Raw genomic sequence first — 23704 nt, 5'->3', positions numbered from 1 at the left:
AGAGGTCAGGAAGAGAAGTGACAACGTAGCCCAGTTTAGTGGGACATCACCCTCTAGTGGGTATTTTATAGCAAAACCTCTCCTGCACATGGCAGGAAATTACGTTATAGCTCAGAAGAGTCGTGTTTAACAAAAATTATTTAATATGGGGAAAAATGGTGTAAGGAATGGGAGATGAGTGGGAGATGTGCAAGAGCAACACAGCATCGTTAAAATGACCTGCAGAATTCTGTAAATGGCCAGTCACGAGCGTGCTCATCTGAAGAAGTTTTTTGTTGCTATTTTATTGCGTTTAAGTTATCATTTTTAATCTTTTAACTGCTTTTACGTATTTCATGTTATGACCTGAAAGGTGGCCAACAGATATTATATATATATATATATATATATATATATATATATATATATATGTAGGGATGTGCTCCGCTCAGAATCGGAGAATCAGAAGCAAATTGGCCTGCTCCGCCTTGCCCAGAGGCGGAGTAGAAGCGAACCGGGGACCCTTAGAAGCATGGCAAAGAGAAGCAGCCATAGGAGAAACGCTTCTCTTTTCGCGGAGTGATCTGCCCGCCATTTTGGATAATTTCACCCATAGGATTGCATTACGGAAAAGATTAGGGCATAACTGTGTTGTTTTTAAAGCTATCTTTCTGAAATTTCTTGTGCTTGGAGAGTTGTGGCTGGGGGTCATTTTGAGCCTACTCTCAGCACTCTGCGTGGTGCGGTTCGTTGCTATAATTTTTTTAAAAATCGGGTAAAAAAAGCAGGAGAGGTACCTTTTTGAAGTGCTGAGAGGCAGATTCAACTCCCAGTCATGATCACCTGATGAAGCATCCTCCAATCCCAAAGTTGGAGGAGGGGATAGGCAAAACAGGATACTTAGTAACTTGGGATACTGGGAAACTTCTCTTTCTTAGTCTGAACGGACTTTTCCCAGTGTTTTTTAAAACAGTAGCCCCACCAAATGCACAAACACAACCTGAAATCATATACTAAGCAAATAAATAACAGATAGGAAACACAGCACTGCTACCCACCCTAACCTTGGTGAACAACTGAACAGATGTGGTGCAAGGGGATGAGGTCCCCTAGGGCATGTGGACGTGCACACACTCCCACCCTGGAGGGTCATCAGAGCCCTCCAAAGAGTAACCCAGTGGAGAGACTGAAGCTAATGCCTGTCATGAGTTGAAGTGACAGGTAGCTTCTTAAGACTGGTACTTACTTAGGGCCAGTCAAAAATTGGCATATTTTTGCTCCCCCTGGGCAAGTCCACTTTCCTCTTACTGGTAAAAGACAGACATAGCCTTTTTTTTAAAAAATTCTTCTTGTTGTTTATTCAGCAACACTGCTGCTTTTAATTCCACCCCTCCTTTGTTTATTTATTTATTTATTTATTTATTTATTTATTTATTTATTTATTCCATTTTATATTTATACCCCATAGCCCAAGCTCTCCTGGTTTTCCTCTTCAGTGAAGTCAGGCAGGTTTTCATTGTGGTTCAACTCCTTATTGTTGTTATTATTATTGCTATTAATGTTAATTAGTACTGCTATTATTAACGTTATTATTTTGTTGTTTAATAATGGCTGTGATCACAGTGGAGTCAATCAACTCTGAAGCAAGGATCACAAAGCTTTACTCTTATCCTCCTAGCCTCCTAGTTTTGGGATGCAAAAGAAAAGGCATCTCTCTGTGCTGCTCCCGCCTCACAGGGATGGTTTGCATTACTGGCTTTGAAACTATCCTTGGCTCACTTCCTTGTGCCCCCAGAAATGTCTGCTGCCTGCCTGCCCGGGGTGCTGCTGTGGTGGGGCATCTGCAAGGACTGACTCCCCCATACTAGATCTATGGCATATCTCTGCCTGGCTCTCTGCCCGCCTGTCCTCCTCCTCTGTGACCGCCTCGCAGGGATGATTTGCAAAGCGATAAGTGCTGGCTTAGAAAGAAACAAGCCATCCTTTGCTCACTCCTTGCGCCCGCCTTGCAGGGTTGGTTTGCAATGCATTACTGCTGGCTTAGAAAGAAACAAGCCATCCTTGCCGCACTTCCTTGTGCCCCCAGAAATGTCTGCTGCCTGCCTGCCTTCCCTCCCTCCTCCCCTGCCTGCCTCACAGGGATGGTTTGTGTGTGTCTTGCTTTGACTCAGGGGATAAGTCCTTCCTGCGCTCACTTAGACTTTTTGAAGTTCCAAATCAATTTTTCAAGTGTGGAAGAAGATTCATATTTAGGGTTATCTACTCCCCAATTCATGGCATGTTGGGATTTCCTTTGAAATGGCCCCATTGAGCTGTCTGCTGCTTTAAATCCCTGAGATACTGGGGTGTCCGATTTTCAAAAATTCCCCCAAAATCAGGGGAGGCTTGGATTGGCTTGAGTCTTGGCATGCATGTGTATACGTGCATGAGGTGTCATGGTGCCGAATTTGAGGTTTCTAACATGAAAATTGACGGAGATATAGAAAGGGGTGTTTGAATTGGGGTTAGGGGTGCTGCGTTGGAGGTTAAAGCCCCCCCAAATCAGGGGATGATGGAATCTGCTTGAAACTTGCCATGAATGTGGATGTGCCTGCTTCCAAGTTTTTATCTGTCAAAATGTCGGAGAACAGTCCATGTCTGAAAATGGGGTGTCCGATTTTCATAAATTCCCCAAAAATCGGGGGGGGGGGGCTTGGATTGACTTGAGTCTTGGCATGCATGTGTATACATGCATGAGGTGTCATGGTGCCGAATTTGATGTTTCTAACTTTAACAGAAAAAAAGTTGTAGGCTTTTTTGGATTTCAATGCAAGCCTATGGGAGGAAAAGAGGAGCTCCGATCCGGATCCGGAGCTTCGCAGCAAACCGGAGCGGACTATAGGCGGAGCGGAGCAGACCAGATCCGGAAGTTGCGGATCTGGAAGAGAAGCAGATCGGGGGGGTCCGTGCACACCCCTATAAAATAGTCCTTCTCCCAAGAGTGGCCAGCCAGCCAGCCAGCCAGCCAGATGCCTTTGGGAAAGCTCACCAGCAGGCTCTGACGGCAACAGTCCTCTAAACATCACTGCTACTTGACTTTTTCTTTCCTTGCCTCCTTCAGTGACTATTCGGTCTCTTATCAGGGCTGGCCCAAGACATTTTGCTGCATCCTATGTACAGAAGCCAACAGAGCGATGTCTAAACATGCTACATTAAGCTTGTAGTATTTAGCTGAACTTCACCATTTTGCTTACCTTTGTGTAAGCGTGTGGGGCTGTGATCCAGGTCGGAACTACCACGTATAACTAGTAAACCTAGTAAAACTAGCTAAGTCACTGAATAATTCTACCTCAACATCCAGGCTTGGTGGAATTGACCACCTCCCATCTGAGATGAGTGACATTCTTCTCCCCTTCTCATAACATTAGATGTCCAGGGTCATCCCATGAAGCTGATTGGCTGGAGAGTCAGGACAGATAAAAGCAAGTACTTCTTCTCACAGTGCATAGTTAAACTATGGAATTTGCTACCACAAGATGTAGTGATGGCCACCAACTTGGACTGCTTTAAAAGGGGATTGGACAAATTCCTGGAGGAGAAGGCTATCAATGGCTACTGGTGGCTATATGCTACTTCCAGTCTCAGAGCAAGTATGCTTCTGTATACTAGTTGCTGGGGATTATGGTTAGGAGAATGCTGTTGCATTCATGTCCCGCTTGTGGGTTTTCCACAGGCAGCTGGTTGGTCACTGTGTGAACAGAAAGTTGGACTGGATGGACCCTTGGTCTGATCCAGCATGGCTTTTCTTGTGTTCCTATGAGTGTCATGACCCCAGAGAATGGCTCAGGTTCTAAAAGGGGCCACAGAATAATACACCCTCCTCCAGACCCGAGTAACTCCTTCACCCACTCACCTTATTCTCTCAGCCACACCATGTGATGATTCCTTCCCCATCCCCCTTACCTGATGATGGTACCTGTGATGGTGGAGATTCAGCAAGTAGGTCTCACCCCTAGCATATTCAGCAACAAACTGGGGACCAACCCAGGTGCTAAGGACAAAGGCAAAGAGGGAGTGTGTCCTGCTGTTGCCACAGCTGCAGCTACTGCAGCAAATGGAAGGAAGTGTGTGTGTGTGTGTGTGTGTGTGTGTGTGTAGGGGAGGGATCCTTCTGGTGATGTTGATCCTACAACCGCAGTCATGTAAGGAGCAGTGAAGTATGGTTTGGGAAGGTTGAGGTTATCAATAAGGATTCATGCGGGAGTCTGAAGAAAGGATTCAATATTTTCCTATTTTTTTATATTTTTATATTTTTTTAGGAAAATAGTTAAGTCAGCCAAGCATAACTCAAAATTAAGCCCAGGGCAGATGGTCCATCTATTTTGTTGTTGTTTATTCGTTCAGTTGCTACCAACTCTTCGTGACTTCATGGACCAGCCCACACCAGAGCTTTCTGTCGGAGGGTCCATCTATGCGTCATTTTAATTTCAGATGTCTGTGGAGCTACTGAGTGAGTCCGTTGGCTTTATTTATTTAGTACATTTATATCCCACCATGTTTCATCAAGGAATTCCAGGTAGGTCTCCCATCCCTGCATTAACCAGACCCAGACCTGCTTAGCTTCAGCAAGGAGCTGCTTTCTGTGTCTTCAGTTCATGCCCTTACAAATAGAAAAGGCCAATGTCCAGTGAAATGTTAGCATTTTGCTTATGTCCCAGTGATTTCAGTGAGACATCAGCATGTCAAACGTTCTCTGGGTAGCTCTCTAGAGCTTTAAAACATTTATTCTCAGTAACAACGGTATTCACCATGACAGACACCCTTTGGTTAATGAAAACGCACGCTTAACAGTATGAGCAATGCCTAGTTTTTTTGCCCAGGCACAGTTCACTAGAGGGAGCACTAACACTATTTCCTTCTCAAAGATATCATCATTTTACAGAAATGGTTGAACTCTATGTTGATGTGTTTTCAGTTTCTGAAGCCAAATGACAATCATAAATGCGATGAAGCTCACTGTAGTATCATTGGTGGGAGGATCTGTTTCTTAAAAAGGAAATGTAAGCATCTGGATAAGTGCAGTTCTACTGAACAGATATTTCTATGGTTTCTGAATAGCCAACCTCGGTTAAGTTGATTGGTTGATATTTCCTCAGTGGTTAATCAGGGACTGTCAAAAGAATGAAAGGGGAACATCCCTCTCCAGCTTTTGGAAGGGGAGAGCCTACAGTGGAGGGGAAAAGCAGATAAATAGTTTGGAGGCAGTTTGCAGTGGAAGTCAGAGAAAAGTAGTGGCGGGGGGGGTGTGTGAGGCGGGGGGAGGCTGCCTTCATGATGTTGAGTTGGTGCCACTCCACTACCAAAGCCTTTGGTATCGCTGCTGTGGAGTGGTGGTCAGTTATCTAAATGAAGGGAGGCAGTACAGGATTTCTAGCTGCCATTCAGCTCACCAGTCCTGCCCCACTCCCACTCCTCCCCCCCCCCCGGTTTCCGGTGATCAATAGGAGGTCACCTTCACATGGGAATGCCCCCTGGCACAGCGCAGAAGAGCCATGCTGACTTCACTCCAGCAGGAAAAGCTGGGTTAAGTCCCCAACTTTTATGCTGTGCATCGTCATCTCTTTGCCCCGCACTGGCAGCGAATGGGCGACTGCATCATATAGCTGATGCAGCACCGATTTGTGCCATTGTGGGGCAAAGATGATGTTTAGGCAGCCTCTTGGCTGAAGCTGAAGCCCCTTGGGGGCTGGGGGAGTTCTGCTTGTGTATTTGAACAGCTCTTTTTGTGTAAACTACATCATAAGTCTCAAGTGCACTCTCACATAAAGGAATCCTAAAAGACATAAGAAGTAGACATGTTCAATGGGACTTACCTCCAGGTACATGTGTGGGATTAAGGGTGCAATCCTATGCATGTAAGGCAGAAAAAACCCTACAAGTCCCAGCATTCCCCAGCCAGCATGGCTGGCTGGAGAAAGCTAGGAGTTGTAGGACTTTTTTCTGTCCAAACATTCATAGGATTGCATTGTAAATCACATTTAACTCAATGGGCTTTACTTCTGAGTAGACATATAAAAGATTGTGCTATGAATGTTTTAGCCTTGCCCCTGGATTTCTCAGCACTTAAGGAAATGGAAAGCATGTACCAATTCCATTATCCTTTTGATAAATTAAACCAAATCTTCCATACTTTTATCTTAAGGTATAATCAGCAAAACATTCTGCCTTTCCAATGTATTTATTTCATTTCATTTATGAAAAGTAATCAGTCCACCTTTCAGCACAGCAACCTTCCCTCTTAATAAAACTGTGTGTAAAAATCATGATAAAAGGCAATCCCAAAGATAAAGAAATATCTAAACAAATAACACAAATAGGAGCTAATAATCTGTTAACCATCAAATAAAATTAAGAATTTTATACACTGTTAAAACGTTGTGGCCGGTCTCCATTAGAACAGTGAATACTGGTCAAGATCTTTGCTGCCTGGATTCCCTGGGTCCCCTTCTTTTCCTCTCACCTAGTGGGATCCCTTGCTGCTGTCTTGTGCAGTAGCAATTCAGCTGAAATCACCCATGACATGAAATGCCACTCATCACTCACTGAGCTTCATCACACCAGGGTTATACTGTGCAATCTCTGCAAATTGCGTGCAGAGGACTCTGAAGTTTCCCAGCTTATAATCTACTTTGACTGTGAAGTACTCCCATGCATCCTGCTGTAATTGTGCTTTAAAGCCAACAGACCCGACCCATTTTGCTACCTGTTTAGGAGCGAATCGTTTGTTGTTTTCTGAGCGGCCACTGGGGGCACAGGAGGAGGATTTGATATGGTTAAAGTACAAATTAAACAAATGCTTACACCTGCGTAAGTTTTAAAGATAAAAACATCAAAATTGTCACAATAATAGATATTAAGGAGAGCTTTAAGCATAACAAATTTGAAATGGATTGGGTCATCCATTGATTTTTTATGATTTTTTTACATTTCCCCCCTTCAACCCTTTTCCTGGTATGCAAAGGATCTTAGGAGCGCTGCCGCCCAGGGTGTGATTTAGCTAGCAACAACAACAACGACAGCTTTACGCCACAGGGGATAATTCGAGAGAAACAGGTACGTGGGATGAAGCCTCTAACTGATGATAGATTTCTCTGTGTGTCTTTCCCCTTATATATCCTAGCAGCTCTTTAGTGTATATAAATTCTCTTTGACACTTGCAAGTGTATAAATTTCTTTCAACACAGATCACTCAGCATGAAGAAAAAATTGTCTGGCACAGAAAGAACTAAACCTCCATTCCTTTTTTATTATCTAGATGCCTTGGGAACCAATGTTTCCTTATGAGCTATAGGAATATGCACTGAGAGACAGATAATGTTGTAATTGTCGTAAACCGCCCAGAAATTGTTGTAAACCGCCCAGAGAGATTCGGCTGTGGGGTGGTATATAATTTTAATAAAATAAATAAATTACTAAATAAATAATGATACACAAATCAATAAATCTAACCCCCTTTTTGAGAAAATTGGTCGAGGATGCAGTAGCCTTACCCTCCATGGAGGGATGCTCTTCCATTGGGTAGATCCTTTGTAGGAAGCAGCACGCTTCTCTTTCTCAGCTGTGCCTTGATGCCTGTATTTCTGCTGCTAGGAATAACAAAGATGTAAAATTCACTGGGTACGCTAAATGACTGTGCCCTAGAAAAGCTGGCTCCCATCTTGATGGCGGCTCCTTGGTGCCACGAGTCCTCAGGCTTCCACATTTGCTCTCCTTCCTGGCATCTGCATGGGAAGGAACACAAATGCGGAGTTGCCGCTGCCATTGCTGCCACGCTGAACACCGGGGTGGGTGGGTGGGATGTGGGAGGACCGAAGCAGCCAGAGGGGGATGAAGAGAGGGACGTGCAGTGCCCAAACCAACTCTCCTCCCTCTGGCTGCCTGTTCCTTCCCCCTCCCTTTAATTTTTTTTATCTGTATCTGCACAGCTTTGCAGATGCAGATAAAGACAACAACAAGTGGGGTGGGGTGGGGTGGGGAGGAATGGGCTCCGTTCCTCTCCTCACCCATTTTTATTTTTTATTTTTATTTACAGGATGTGTGGGGGCCCTTTTCTCTCCTCCCCTGTTTTTATTTTATTTTTATTTACAGGGATGCGTGGGGCTTTCTTGAGCTTCTGGAGGTCCACCCCCTTCCATGTCCAGCCTATGGTGACCAATCAGGAGCACCATCAGCTGTGACATGACTCCACAGCCAAAAAAGTTGAGGTAAGTGCCCGCCTTTTTTTCAGCAGCGTTTCTGGGGTTTACCCCTGGATGGCTTCGTGATGTGCAGCTGCGTCATGTAGAAGACCTGCTGCTACTGCAAATCCACCCCAGGGCAAAGACAAGCCCCTGGTCACAGAATTGACTGAGAGGAAGTGACCCCGCACAGAAACCTAGTGGTGCCCAGGACCTAATGAAAGATGTGAGTGTTGTTAAACCGAGTAGAAAGAGTGACTATGGTGCCATCAAGCAAGTGCAAAATTGCCAAGGACGTCCAACACAGCCAGATTTGACTTCAAAACAGGAAACTTCTGTAAAATGAAGGCATTGGTAAAAAGGAAGTTGAAAAGGGTGGTCAATAAGGTCAAATTACTCCAGGATGTTTAGCGGTTACTCAAAACCATAATAATAGAAGCTCAGCTGCCCAAGGGCCTCTACTTCCCTTGCTCGGCTCCGTCCATTTTCTTCTGCTGCCCCTTACGCCTGGAACGCTCTTCCAGAACATTTGAGAACTACAAGTTCAATCGCAGCTTTTAAAGCTCAACTAAAAACTTTTCTTTTTCCTAAAGCTTTTAAAACTTGATGTTGTGCAGACTTTATACTGTTAGTTTTACCCTACCCTGTGCCTGCTTACCCTACCCTGTGCCTGTTTGCCTTCTCTTCCCCTCCTTATTGTTTTACTATGATTTTATTAGATTGTAAGCCTATGCGGCAGAGTCTTGCTATTTACTGTTTTACTCTGTACAGCACCATGTACATTGATGGTGCTATATAAATAAATTATATATATATATATATATATATATATATATATATATATATATATATATATCCACACACACACACACACACACCATGTCCTAAAGGTTACCGGCATGATTGACAAGTAGTGTCAAGAGGCTGTTAGAGAAGAGAAGGCTTCCCTCAGGAAATAGAAGTGTTGCTTAAATGAGAAGAACAAAAAGGAACACAAACATGCTCTACAAAAATGCAACCAAACAATATGGGGGAGGGGGGGGAAAGGATTTTGAGGAGCATATTGATGATAACCTTAAGGCCAAGAATATTTTTTAAAAAATATATCAGAAGCAGGAAACCACACAGGGAAGTAGTTGATCCGTTGGATGACAACAGAGTTAAAGGAGGATAAGGAGATTGCAGAGCTACTAAAGGGATTCTTTGAGTCAGTCTTCATTGAAAAAGAAGTTGGGCAGATACCTGTGCATGAATGAGATAAAGTTCTAGAAGTTATTGGCAACTGGGAGAAAAAAAATCACCATATCCAGATGATATTCATCTGAGGGTTTTCAAAAAAATCAAATGAGAAATTGCTGGTGTTCTAACAAAAATATTAACATATACCTAAGGTCAGTCTCTGTACCAAAGTGATCAAATCAACATTATTATTTTAAAGGGACCCTTTTCACTGATGACACTGTCTTATTTAGCACAGTTGAAACAAAAGGATAGTGGAGAGAAAAAGGATCTCTCCAAACTGGGGTAATGGACATTAAAATGGTAAATGTGGTTCAGTGTAAGCAAGTGTAAAATGATACACATTGAGACTAAAAATCTTAAGGCAGGGTTCTGGATTTCATTAAAGTCCCTCTGACTTTAACCCTGCACTTGAAACCTTTATGGCTGGGTGTTTTGTCATGACAGTGCAGGCAAAATGCTGTAATATTATTTCCCCAAATTTTTACAGGATTTTACAGAAACAGTCATGCTCAGGGAAATATGAAGTATTATTTTTGCAACTGGTTTGAAATACCCCATCGAAGCAACTACGCCATGAAGCAGAGCATTCTTCCATATACTTTTGGGAGATTTAAAAATGAAACTGAGGTTGGAATTTCAATTTATATATACTTGTACCAGTTAAAAACAAGTCAACTTAATATAGTTCGCTAAAGGAACAAGAATAAGCAGCTATAAACAAAGAGGATGACAGCAAGTAAGAAATCTTCTATGAGTACTGAACACAGCTTTATAAATATTGTACATTATGCTGTTTTCTCTGAAATAAAAATGGAATGAATTCTTAGAAAAAGAGGGTTTCCTAACCTTCTTTCTTTCCTTCCCCAGCTCACAAATATTTTAACGGGTAGGCAAAGAGGTGCATTGCCAGACTCTGTTCCCTCCAACATGGTGTTATTCACACTTCCTATTTCCCCTTGTCAGAAGGAGAAGGCTCTAGTATAGACCTTTCAGACCTTGATGAGGATGTGGTTACAGAAGCACCCATTGATGCCCCTTCTCACTTCAGGGCCCTCAGCCCCAGAAGAGTCCCTGAAATCTGCTCCCTTCTTCTGGGGAGGTTGCATTGTTAACTGTAGATCCTGAGGTTCTGAAGCCACCACCAGACCCCAGTTGTCTCCATATTGCAGCATAGCCAAAGACTTCAAAAGAAAGCATGGGCCATTTAAGGAAGAAGGCCTCATAGAGTGTGTGGGAGGAAGTAGCATTCTCTAGGAAGCCCGCCTCCTACTTATTGCTCAGTGAGTCTACTATTTGTTGGAGCAACATAACAAGTTGACCTTGGCAGGCTTTCAGCCAGGGCCACTTAGAGGTCCATTCCTGGATTTTTCTGATAGTTGTGTCTGGCTTTGTCTGATCTTGCTCCTGAGTTCTGCCCCATATTCAAGTAATAACACAGATTTAAACAATAAACAATATTTACTTCAAGATACAATGCAATGTGGCCTGAAACAGCACACAGCGGAAGTGGTGGGATGTAATATCTGTTCATTCCCCCTCCCCTTGTAGCCCCCTGTGCCCTCTAAAAATCTGTTCTGGAGACCCTCTGGAACAGCTTTGGAAGTGGTGCTGGGGGCTACGCACCTCGGATAGGTCCTTTAGAGTTCCGCTTGACTGAAACCCAGAGCAGATTCACTGCCCCACTGACATTGGATCCACCAGCCTCCACCTTACATGGTTTCACATTGTGTTGTATTTTGAAGTAAATGTTGTTTGTTTCTTGTGCAGTTTCAAAAGATAGTAAAAATAAGTCAGTAAGCAAGTAGGTACATCGCTACATGCTTTACATGCAGAAAGTCATAGGATCAATCTCTGGCATCATCCATTAAAAAAATATGAGGCAGCAAGATTTGGGGAGGAGGGACTGGTGAGGGTACACTGGGAACTAGTCCACCTCACAGAACTACAGTCCCCAGGATTCCCTGCTGAGAGGAAATAAGTATTAAAGTAGCTTAAGCCTTCAGTGTAGATGAGGCCTAAGTGAAGGAAGTTTCAGGTTAATGTCCTCTTGCATCCCTCCTTCCAGTGACGCACAAACGTTGGAAGGTTTTTGATATTACAAAGAGGAGAGCCTATTCATTGCCGAAGATTATGTAACTCGGTGAATTTTTACACATGCATGGTTTAGCAGAAAACACACACACAGAGATTTTCCATTAGCATTTGCTTTATTTATCACATTCCTGAAGTAAAGCCCAACAGATGCAACTGTATTTGCAGATCAGACAGCACATATTAATGGCAAAAGGGAGGGGTATTTAATTGAAGTCTATGGGAGAGCAGCAACGACACTCAACTCAGGTAGCTGGCAGAATGTGACAGTTTTTCTTTGGCTTCATGGATGCTTATAATTTATCGGAACGATATAAAGAGCAAAACAAACCGGCACAATAGGGCACAATCCAGTGTGCAGTTGAATAATGGATTGAGTCCTTTTGATTTCTCAATTGCACACTTTGTCCTGACAGATTTACTAGTTCTTTCGCATGATACTTGCGATTATCATTTGATAATCTGAACATAGGAAGCAACTCTAAGATATTTATTGTTGTTGTTATTTAGATTATCCACTCCTTTACCAATAAATATCCAAAATGGCATACACGGTAACACACATTAAAGAATAAATATACCATATTAAGACTGGCAATAAATGAGACCATGAATGTTACTGACATATTGGAAATACAAATCATCAATTCGTGACATGTTTGTAGCTTTCACGTCCTAATGTGTCCACTTTTATCTCCCCTAAATAACTACTATGTATGCAAAACAACAACACCTTCCCTCCAAAACAAAAACCCAAAACAAAACTGAGAAATCCTCTGAAATGTATTAACTGTGAAAAACTATCAAGCTAGGCTCTTGAAAACTAGGCTGTTCAATATATTGCAGATATTACAAGATATAATCCAGGATATGCAACTGGCTTCCAAACCAGCTGAGGGCAGCTTTCTTCCAAGTAGGCCGTTCAGAACTTTGGAGATTTAAGTGGAAACAGGGAGAAAACTCTCACACACACCATTAAAGCTAAAAACAAGACTGGGGCCGTTTCTACACCTGCTTTTCCCCCCAGGACCAGGATGATCCCTGTGCATGGATCTCGGGAGCAGGTAGGGATGATCCCTCCATTTGCCTGGGACGTGTGCTACATGGGGGAAAACTTGTACAGGCAAGACATTAGCACCAGGTGGCCTGAGGTTCCAGTAAAACACTAATTGAAATTAATGCTACAGCCCCTGTTCTACTTTTTGGAGAGGCTTCCGCTCTCACACAGATCATGGCATAAACATGCATACATGTATCACTGATATCATGTCACAAATATAGCATTTAACCAAATGAAGTTATTTAAAGAAATGAATGCAATCTGCCACAGTTGAAACCTATTCTATTCACTCTTTAATTGGACTACTAGCCAGAGTCACTGTCCAAATCAGTGTCCTTCTTAAAGTACTGCGGTGTTGGTTCCATATCCCCGATAAATTAAAACTTTTTTTCTTTGTTCCATTTTTAGAGTGACTTCAGGTATATTTATTGCTAAGGAGGGAGGTGACCATTAATTTTGCATTGCGGAACAAGCTACATTTCTCCTGTGTGCTCGATTGCTTTCACGTCATTTCTAGCTCCCTCTCGCTTGTTCCATTTGGTTTTGCTGTGGTCTGCATTCCTAAGGTTAATAAAAATATATTCTCTTCCCCTTTCAGTCTGATCCTTCCTTCTGAAACGATGACCTTGATGTATTAGTCAAAGCACAAATGTAAGTACTCTTCAAAGAATGGACCTACACAACATCCCTATATGTTTCTCCCATCAACAAGGTGAAATGCCATGCATATGCTGAGAGAACACAGGGGCTGGCATGGAAAACCAATTGGAGAGAGGGGACCCAAGGCAACTATTAATCATCATACCAATTCCTTCTTAAATGCCACAAGCAAAAAGCAGTATAATTGCCAAGAATGCTATTTACTTGACTTTTCAGGCTGCAGCACAGAATGAAGACTTACTCATTCCTCTTATTGCATCCAGGAGGAAATGCATATGAGTGATTGAGTTCTACTATCTAGTATAAAACCAGTGTCAGCTCCAGGTTTCTGAGGCCCTTAATGGTCTCCCTCCCTCAGTGAGCCTGCCTTCTCACTGCTGTTGTCACCACCTGCTACAACTCCTCATCCTCTTACTCATCATTGCTACCACTGGCTTGCATAGCAGGTAGAGAGCCATTGAGCAAGTATAGAATCATAGAATAGCAGAGTTGAAAGGGGCCTACAAGGCCATCGAGTCCAACCCCCTGCTCAATGAAGGAATCCACCCTAAAGCATCCCTGACAGATGGTTGTCCAGCTGCCTCTTGAAGGCCTCTAGTGTGGGAGAACCCACAACCTCCCTAGGTATAGAACCATAGAATAGCAGGTAGCAAGTTGCCAGTAGCTTCTACTGATCTTCCTCATCACTACCATTGTCTGATCCAGAATGAAGAAGATCTTACAGATCGCATGAAGAGGAGGAGCAAGTCCAAGGGGCTCTTGACCGTGGACCCCTCCTGGGGTGTGGGCCCTAGCCAGTTACCCAACTATGCCTATTCTTGATGCTGGCCCGTGCCAGCCCTCTGACTGGCAAAAAAATAATATTCCCTTTAAAGGTGGCAAATTGTTGCTCCATTTTCCAAATTAGATTCACATGTATGTGAGACACTCCTGCCATATAGGGTGCCTTTGGAAGAGAAAATACACCAGGCAACCCACCATTACTCTACTTAATTTTCCGGTGGGGAAACTCCCAAAAGAGATGGGGGAACCTCAAAGCAGCTCAATAAGGATTGAGCATGCTCAGTTGACCAGGAATTTTTACTCACTGTTGTGGATGGAAAACCCAGAAAACCAGGTGGGAGTGGGAATAGAGAGGTTCACGAGACGAGAATTTTATCGCATGCTCGCTACTGCCCACTTATGGATGTGCATGCATCCTTTAGATGGCATTGTCTCTAAATGGCAGCTCGTGGACAAGGGGGGATCCTCATGCTTGCCCCAACTGGCACGCACCAAGTTGGGCAAAAATGGGGATATACCAACTGGCATCACAAGGGGCAGGGCTGACGAGAAATTGCTGAGCTTGAGTCCCAATCAGACTCCCATGACATCCCTAAACAAAATACTCCATGAACTGCACTTTATCTTTAGTGAGACAAGTGATCCTGTCTGACAGGTCTATTATTCTTATCTGAAAAGACTTCTTCCATTTTCGTTCTCCCAACACCTATCTGAGGGCAACCACAGTTTTTAATGGATTTGGAACTGGTGGCTGACTCAAGTCAACTGGAAAGCCAGTATGCCAGTGAAAAATAAGTGTAGAGCAAAAGCTAAGGATACTTAAAAGGCAGTTGAATTGGGCTAAGGCAGCAGTGATAGTAAAAGAAAAAGGAGCCTTCAAACACCAGTGGAGAATACAGAGACAGTCCTTGGATTGATGTTGCTAATGATAATGTATTTTCAATGTTTGTTTATTTTTTTTAATGATAAAGTATATTCTAGCACTCAGTAGAAGGTACTGCCCAATTTTCAAATGACTGAAATCAGAATTACATTAAATTGCCTGAATCAGTCCTGGAGTCTGATGGACTCCTTTGAGTCCACCCCCCAGACCCAGTCAGGCTCCTGTGGCACACTTGCGGACCCATGCTCCAAGTGGACCCATGTTCCAAGGTAAGAGCCATCCATTCAAACCTTTACTCTTGTGTAAGTAGGGCCTTTATGGCTGCCATTTACACAATGGAGGGAATGAATACTTTCCAGAGCCAGGGTGGATGGCTCACTGCTCAGGCCTCGCTGAGCCTCAAAGGAAGCCCGCCTGGCCTGACGAGTGGAGGGTGGGGCAACACCAGTGTGTGTGGGGAAAGCATCAAATGGAACAATGCCAGTGAGTTCACCTTTCTTTAGGGAACAAGCAGGTTGCAATGGTGCAGAGGAGAAGCCGTTTCAGGTGGATCTTATTAGTGGGCACCTGCTGGGTTGTGGATCCTCAGTAACTACCCAACCATGCTTACCCTTGGTGCCAGCCTTATGATGAGGATGATTTTCATAGAATCATAGAATAGTAGAGTTGGAAGGGGCCTATAAGGCCATCGAGTCCAACCCCCTGCTCAGTGCAGGAATCCACCTTAAAGCATACCTGACATAGAATCATAGAACATTTTCTTTTATTTCACTTTCAGTGGATGGTGTAAACTCTCAAATAGTGAAACTTAATGTATTTACTGTGTATATGGTGGTTACTAGGGACGTATGGATTGTGAAAAACCTAGGGAAGTGCACCACCTCAGACCAAACCCAGAGTGGTATTGAGTCAGCCCAAAGTGCCCTGTGCCTGAGGCAGACTGGCACCGAAACTTCAGGGTGCCTCGGGCTGATTCAGGGTGGTGTTGGGCCCTTCCCTCCACCCGGCCACCCAGGAAAGCCAGTGCAGGCCGACCGTGAGTCCAGGTAAGTCCATTGGACTCACTGGACTCACTTCCCCCTCCCTCCCCACTCTCCCTGGCCTCCGCCACCGATACTTACCTGAAATTTATCCTCTTCCTGAGAGCTGAGGCCTGCGATTTAAAGTTATTGTGAAGGCTCTATCTTTTTAGAATATCTATAGCTGCAAACTATGGCAGCCATAAAGGAGATTTTTTTTTTTTTATGGCCGCTGTAGTTTGCAGCCATAGCTGTACTAAAATAGAGAGCCCCCACAATAACTTTAAATCATGGCCTGGCTCTCAGGAGGAGGATGCGTTTCCAGATAAGTCAGTGGTGGCTCTGAGTTGGGAACATGGAGGGGTAGCAAGGAGGTGTAGAGGACCAGGGAGTCCGGAGTCCAGTGGACTCCTGGTCGGCCTTGCTCCTAGCTTTCCTGGGTACTGGCTGTGCGGCCGGCACCCAGTACCCACTTTTGGCGGGGTGGGTGGGTGAATCTTGCCTCAGCTTTGGTACTGAGGTGGGCACTGTGTGAAGCACCCCAAGTCAAATTGGCACTGTTTTGGAGGCTACAAAACAGCCTCCAAGACAAGTTGGGGTGGTGGTGGCCTGCACACAGCCCTAGTAAAATTTGTTCCATCTGAATTTTGTGGATTGTCAGTGGGGACAGCTCAACTACCCGACTGGGTCCAGGAGTCTGGTGAACTCCCTCATGGTCTATACGAGTTTGTTAATGATGCGCCCAGCAGTGCAGCTGCATTGACGCTCCTTCCCAGTGTCTACATGGGAAGGAATGTAGTAGATCACCTGCCGCCACCCCAAAGCAATCCAGGGGCAAAGTGCCTGGGTGGACGAGCCCATCCTGGCCTCTTAGACCCCACTCAGCGAGCCGCTGCCTCTGTTTGGTGAGACATGCAAGTCCCCAGCCCTTACCCGACCTTTCCACCAGTGCCCAGCAGCTGTTCATCCCATCAATTTGCATAAAAATGGTGACTTGTACTTTTCTGTAAATTGATTCTTACACAAGTGAACCGCCCAGAAAGCTTCGGCTATTGGGCGGTATAGAAATGCAATAATCAATAAATAAATAAGTGGTGGGAGCAAAGCAGCCATTTATGCACCGTTACAGGTGTAAATGGTCCCCCCCCCCCCAACAATCCTCCCCAAATCCGCATTTTCACACTTTAGCCTTTGGAGGAAATGAACATTTGGGGCTGTTTTTTCCCCCTTTTTAAAATATATATTGTGTATTTTTCTATTACTAAATGTGTGCAAAATTCTAAAAAGTAAGAAAAATGGTTCACAAGTCTGTGGAATCCACCGGTTTCATAAAATTCCAAACTCGTTTGATTTGATTGCAGATTTCTCTGGCATTCCTGGTAGCTACTGCCTCTCCCCACAATGGTTCACTTCCCTTCTTTGGGAGGCAGTCTCTTACGTACAGTGGCAAGTGTTTAGGCAGGTTTGCTTTCTTCTTGGCGCCTCATGAAGCTCCTTGGAATGCAGCCGTGTTACAAATATTTCAGATAGGCTCACTGCTCCCATTATGTCAAATAGCGGCACATTACTCTTCTTTATCTTCTGGCTGGCAAGAGCATCCATCTGCATTCAAGAGTATTTTTTCCAAAGGCACCGCTGAATAGCATCAGATGCTCTGTTCTAGCCAGCTAGCTACCTTCTTGGCAACTTGATATTATCGCTGTCGGCTAGTGTAATCATTCAAAATCACTCCTAGTTGTGTAATTGATGTACTTTTGTAAACCTTGGACCCAAATGCTTGTGGATGTAACCTTGACCAAGTTCCCCCCTTTTCTTAGAAGGGTGCCAATAAAGTGCTGTGCACGTGTGACTTGATCCCTTGGGAAGTAAAGGTTATGCTGTTCCTTAACTTGTTCACATCAAATGAGAAAGGTGTTCCTTTTCTTTCTTTTTCCTTTCCAAGGAATGATAATCATAAGGCAGTGGGAACAGGATTCATACTGATAACCCGAGCTCTGGATTGGGTAGAATGAAGCAAATGCTTAGCAGTATAGTATTATTTATATAGAGGCAAATACTGTAATCACTGATTGAGAACAGAATATAGTGGGAATGTATCTGAAATGTATTTCAAATCCAGTTTGACTTCACTGATTCACCTTGGATAATTCCTTTAGAGTTCTGAGTGGGTCTGACTGAAACCCAGAGTGGATTCACTGCCCCACTGACATCGGAGCCTCCAGCCTCCATTGATGAACGTGAACAGCAGTTTGAGTGCAAGAGAAGAAAATGTTCAACAGGGAAAAACTGGAGATGAATTACCAAAGAATTATAAAATTATAGAAGCTGGAAGGTGCCTTGGAGGTCATCCAATCAAATCTGCTGCTCAATGCAGGATCTATACTGCTGGATGCAATTACAGCATTCCAGACAGATGCCCATCAAGTCTCTGGTTAAAAGAACTGCAACAAAGGAGAGCCCATCACTTCCCAGGGCAGTCTGTCTCACTGTTGAACAGCTTCTAGGGTTAGGAAATTTATCCTAGGTGGAAATCCAACATAAATCCTACTTAGACTAGACTGAAGTCCCATTCATTTCAATGGATCTACTCTAAATAGGAGTTGGATTTTTACACCAAATGTTTAACCAAAAAACTGATTCCTTACAATTTCTACTTCTTTCTTCCAGAATCACAGAATCGTGGAATTGGAAAGGACCACAAAGATCATCTAGCCCAACCCATTGCAACATGCAGGAAAACCACTTAAACTATACATAAGAGGTGGCTGTCCAGCCTCTTGAAAACCTCCAGAGATGGAGAACCCACAACCTCCATAGGTTCAATGGATGCATAATTGTAAAACCACTTAAAATCTTAGAATACAGGAGACAAAGAATCTGGAGCCAATGTAGTAAAATATATGCACATCACAGACTGATGTGTAACAGAAATTGTTGTAATTTGGGGGCAAGAACACAGGACACATTTTTTAAAGCAACAACAATACACTCACAACAGCCATCTCATAACATTATTGTGCCTTAAAGTAAACATGAAACCCCTGCACCCCCTGAAATTTCCCCGAATTCTCCTCATACTCCTGTTTTTGAGGGAAATTTATTTTCACCCCTCCTCTCTCCTTAGACAAAATGATTGGCACAGCACTGTTTTTTTTTTAGTGAGACTTGTAAGGGACTCTAAAGTTTGAGCTGGTTTCTGAAATGAAGTCAGATATACATTAATACATAAAATATGCAATCTTATGCATGTCGAGACAGAAAAAAACCCTCTATAACTCTCAGCATTCCCCAGTCAGCAGTGCTAGCTGGGGAATGCTGGGAGTTGTAGGACTTTTTTTTATCTAAACATGCATTGGATTGCACCCTAAATGTCTAAAAGGATCTGGGGGGATCCCACAGGGTTGAAATGTAGAAGAAAAACATTAGAAATCACAAAATATCACCGATGGGAAATCAATAATGTGACAAGACCACTGTTTAGAACTGATTGCACATGTCTTTGTTTTTAAAAATCTTCTGTCAGCATAAACCTTACCAGTTACACAGAGGGAATATGAAACAATTAAATGCAAATTCCAAGGTGAGCCTTTGCAGGACATAGCTCACAATATGTGGCATGCTAAACTGGCATGCCAGGGTTTTCAACAATGCCTGTGTGGGACAAATTACCTTCCACAGGTCAAATTTCTAAATTATGAAAGAAGATACAAATCCATGTTAAGATTGACATGAGGAGACACTATTTCTGAATAGTGAATAGTATGTATTTCTGAATACATACATGCTGTTGGCATGTATGTATTATGTAAACATGATGATAGATAAAGCTAAAGGTGATGATATATATATAAAAAATGAAATAGAAATATAACCTAAGTTACAAAACTGCATCTCAACCTCTCTTGGTGCCCATGAGGCTTCTGCTCCTCCTGATTTTTATTTGATTTTAAACTTTTTTAAATTAAAAAAAATAACTGGCGGGAATGGTTCAGAGTCAAGTGTCAGCACCCAACACCATGCCTCTGGGTCTCACATCTCAAAGCCTCAACAGTTTGCCTTCTGTGAAATGAGTGTTGGAGATGAAAAATGTGGGCTCAAAAAGTGTTTTTGTGTGTGTTTTGGAGCTCAGATCCTAGCTCTATCATTGTGTCCATGGGCAAGCCCTCCATGACAGCCATTTTGTGAGAGCACTCCCAATCTCAATATTCCAAATGTGTCCACTCAACTCCCAAAAATTCAGGAACCCCTGATCTAGACCCACTGTTCATTCCATAATGGAATTAAATGTAATATACATGGGGTTCTTTCCAGGAAATCTAGAGCTACTAGACCCAGACCTACTTATCTTCAATAATATTGTTATATCATACATCTCCTGACTATACTCTGGATCAGTTTTAGAATACTATCAAAGTAACAGAAAGACTGATATAGGGGAACTTGCAAAAAGAGCTTGATCTAGCGCAAAGTTCTAGTGTTCTCAAACTGCTTGGATAGAGTCTGTTTATTTATTTATTTATTTATTTTTATACCATCCAATAGCCAAAGCTCTCTGGGTGGGTTAAAAAAAATTAAAACCATAAGTGCAGATTAAAGTATAAAATATGGAAGCTTAAACTACAATATAAAACCACAATAAAAATACAACCAGAATAAAATTGAGTACCAACACAGAGATTTTACAGATTAAAATACAGATTTAAAACAGTACTTCAACTAATTCAACATTGATTTGAGAAGGAAAATAGCCTGGACTGTCCAAAGTGATCACACTTAATTTTGAAACAAAAAATGTCTCAAAAATTGTAGAATTAATTAAAAGCAAACTGAACAGATGATCAGGAGCCGGCAAATCAGTTCAGGACATGTGGAGGTCATTCAACGCTTCTGTAATAAAGGCTTAGATGAAATGATTAAAAAATGCACTAACTAGTTCAAAAGGGTTCTGACAGTTAAATAAGTTAATAAATAAAAGTCAAAGAGTTTATAAATGGCAAGAATTGGGGTTTTGTTAGTGGATAGAGTGTCTGCCCAGTTTAATCTGTTCTGGACCAGGTTGTGCTTTAGGGTTCTCCATAAAGCAAGGAGTAGACAGCCTGTTGCCCTCCAGATGTTTTGGACTACAACTCCCATAACTGCTGACCATTGGCTATGCTGGATGCAAAGTATAGGAGTTGAATTCCAAAACATCTAGAGCGCACCAGCTTGCCTACTGCTCCCTAAAAACCAGATTCATAATCATTGATCCACCCTTGTATCAGGAGACACAAGTCCCGCACATGGCCCATAGTGCATTATATCTTAGGGTGATATCCCAGAAATGACCCTACCTGGGCAAAGACAGCTTTGCTTCCACTATCAATGCCTTGGTAATAGCCTGTTTGGACTACTAAAATGTGTGGTATATGGGGCTATCTTTGAAAATGGTCTATAGAGATCAGTTAGTTCAGAATATGGCTATGAGTCTGCTAACTTGGATTGGGCAATATCAGCACTTCACACCGGTAGTTCATCATATTCACTGACTACCAATCTGTTTCTGGGCCAGGTTGGAGGCTGATTTTTGGATTTTAAGACCCTTCAAAGCCAGGTACAACAAGGGACATCAGATAATTCCAAGAATGAGTGGATGATGGAATGAAAAGCACCTGACAATCTTCGAAATGCAGGTGGAATGGATTTCACAAAATTCGTACATCTCTTGGCGCAAGCTCTCTCCCACACGTACACACCCAGACTATGCGGAAATGTCTTTCTTCAGAGGTCATTTTCCAGGTGCTCTTGCCAGGCTGATTACGTTCAAAGATCTCATGGTAGCAGACTTCCCCCTCCAGTTTTATCTTCACAACAAATGTATAAGGTAGATTAGGCTGCTTGATAGTAACTGGGACAAGGGCCTCACATTGGTATTTGGGCCTAGGTCTCCTCAGTTATAACTTTAAACTCTAACACAACCTTCCCCAACCTGGTGCCCTTCACATGTATGGGACTGCAACTCCCATGATTCCTAGCCAATAGCCATGCTGACTGGGAATCATGGGAGCTGCAGTCCAACACATTTGGAAGGCACCAGGTTGGGGAGGGCTGCTCTAATGACAAAGCCAATCTGGCTTTACGTCAAATAGAAACAAGAAATGATGAAGTCTTAGAACCAATGGACAGACTGACATGTTCCCAGGGCAGCATGGCATTCATCCGAGAGGTTTTGAAGAACTAAAATGTAAAATTAACTAGCATGGGTATTGTTACTAGCTTAGCCAGGGCAAGCTTATTTTGTTTAAGCCCATATCCTGCTATGTGTTAAAAAAAAATTGGTCATGGATTAAAAGAGAAGCAAAGCAGAGTCTGCATACTGAGTCTAATAGGAGATGAAAAAGCTATTCTTCTAAGTGTGACACCCACTTCATGCTGAATAATACGTTCGCCAAATACCTGTCAGTTTACTGAACACCTGTTTTACATTCCAGCATGTGAAACCCACGTAGATTTGAATGCAATAATTGGTGCCGAGAGCTTTCTTTATGATGATGTTGCTTCCCAATGCATGCCTTGTTTTACCTGTCAGTAATTTGGAACCCCTCACTTTAAAGTATTGTTGCTTTACAAGAGGTTGTTTGGCAGGCAGGCTTTGAGAATACCAAATTACTAACATTCAGTCTGATCCACAAACCAATACGCTAACACAATCATCATAATCAAGACGGGGCTGTACGCTGGGAGGGGGGCTTGAAGATCACAGTTGTTGACATAGTTGTAATGTCTTTTTTGAAAAGGAGAGAGAGAGAGAGAGAGAGAGAGAGAGAGAGAGAGAGAGAGAGATTTGAGAGCAAGAACTTATATTGTGTTTCAAGATGAGTTAGCGTTAGATACAGATATCTGCATCATGTGAGAAAGACACTAAGCAAAGAAAAAAAAAAGCATATCTGTCAGCCGCACATTGGATATATGAATGTGATCAACAGCTCCTTTTCGCATCTGTTGCAAATCACTGCAGGCTAATGTTGCAAATTCAAGAGTGTAATAGCCTATTGTGCCAATTAAGCCTATTCATTTCTCTCCAGTTCATCTTGTTTTAATTCTTTTCCCGAGTAGAAAGTGACAAGCACAAGGCAACTTAATGACCTATAACAACAGAGACATTGATCATTTCACACGTCTTAAACTGTGTAGCTTCTATAGGTATGTCTGCAATTAGTAGCTTAATGTCAGCTTGGCCGAGAAACACACGTGAAGCATTTTGCTGATGTTGTTGGCTCAATTCTGAAATATGCCCCCATTTGAATTGGCAGAAGCCAGAGTCTCTTAAGCAACACTGCGTGTTAGTCTGTTTACATATCCCATTCAATAAGTTATGCCTTAGGAAGCTATTGGACATTGTGGGCGGGTGACTACCAGAAGGAGGGTCTTTTCTGCTGTGGCACCCCAGCTGTGGAATAAGCTCCCCAGAGAGGTGCATCTGGCACCGACATAATCATTCCGACGCCAGGTGAAGACCTTTTTATTTTCCCAGTATTTTAACATTTTACCATACTGACTTTTAACTTGCTATTTTACATTTGTATTTTAAGAGGTCCATCAGACAAGCATTGTATCGCACGCTCGCTACTGCCCACTTACAGATATGCATGTATCCTTTAGATGATGACATCCACCTTCTGCACACCTCCTGCTCCTTCCACTAGTTTTTCTGTTGCAAAATAGACCCCTTTAAGAATGTCCCACAATGTTGTGCTGTGTGCAGGGAAAGCGGTGTGATAAAAACAGCCCCTGA

At 42.9% G+C, this 23704-nt stretch overlaps 1 long non-coding RNA gene across 1 annotated transcript in view; it reads left to right on the top strand.

Annotated features, from left to right (window-relative positions):
* The window catches only part of LOC134399060 (uncharacterized), a 28461-nt gene extending 5737 nt beyond the window's left edge, over nucleotides 1–22724 (top strand). The window contains exons 2-7 of the long non-coding RNA XR_010025478.1: nucleotides 4363–4468; nucleotides 6980–7071; nucleotides 8051–8222; nucleotides 9925–12592; nucleotides 13187–13239; nucleotides 18601–22724. This is a non-coding gene — a long non-coding RNA (uncharacterized LOC134399060). The remainder of the gene's footprint in view (nucleotides 1–4362; nucleotides 4469–6979; nucleotides 7072–8050; nucleotides 8223–9924; nucleotides 12593–13186; nucleotides 13240–18600) is intronic.
* The last annotated feature ends 980 nt before the right edge of the window (nucleotides 22725–23704 follow it).

The sequence above is a fragment of the Elgaria multicarinata genome, chromosome 5 (assembly GCF_023053635.1).
Source record: "Elgaria multicarinata webbii isolate HBS135686 ecotype San Diego chromosome 5, rElgMul1.1.pri, whole genome shotgun sequence".
NCBI classification, from domain to species: Eukaryota; Metazoa; Chordata; class Lepidosauria; order Squamata; family Anguidae; genus Elgaria; species Elgaria multicarinata.
This window is presented reverse-complemented; position numbering and strand designations above follow the sequence as displayed.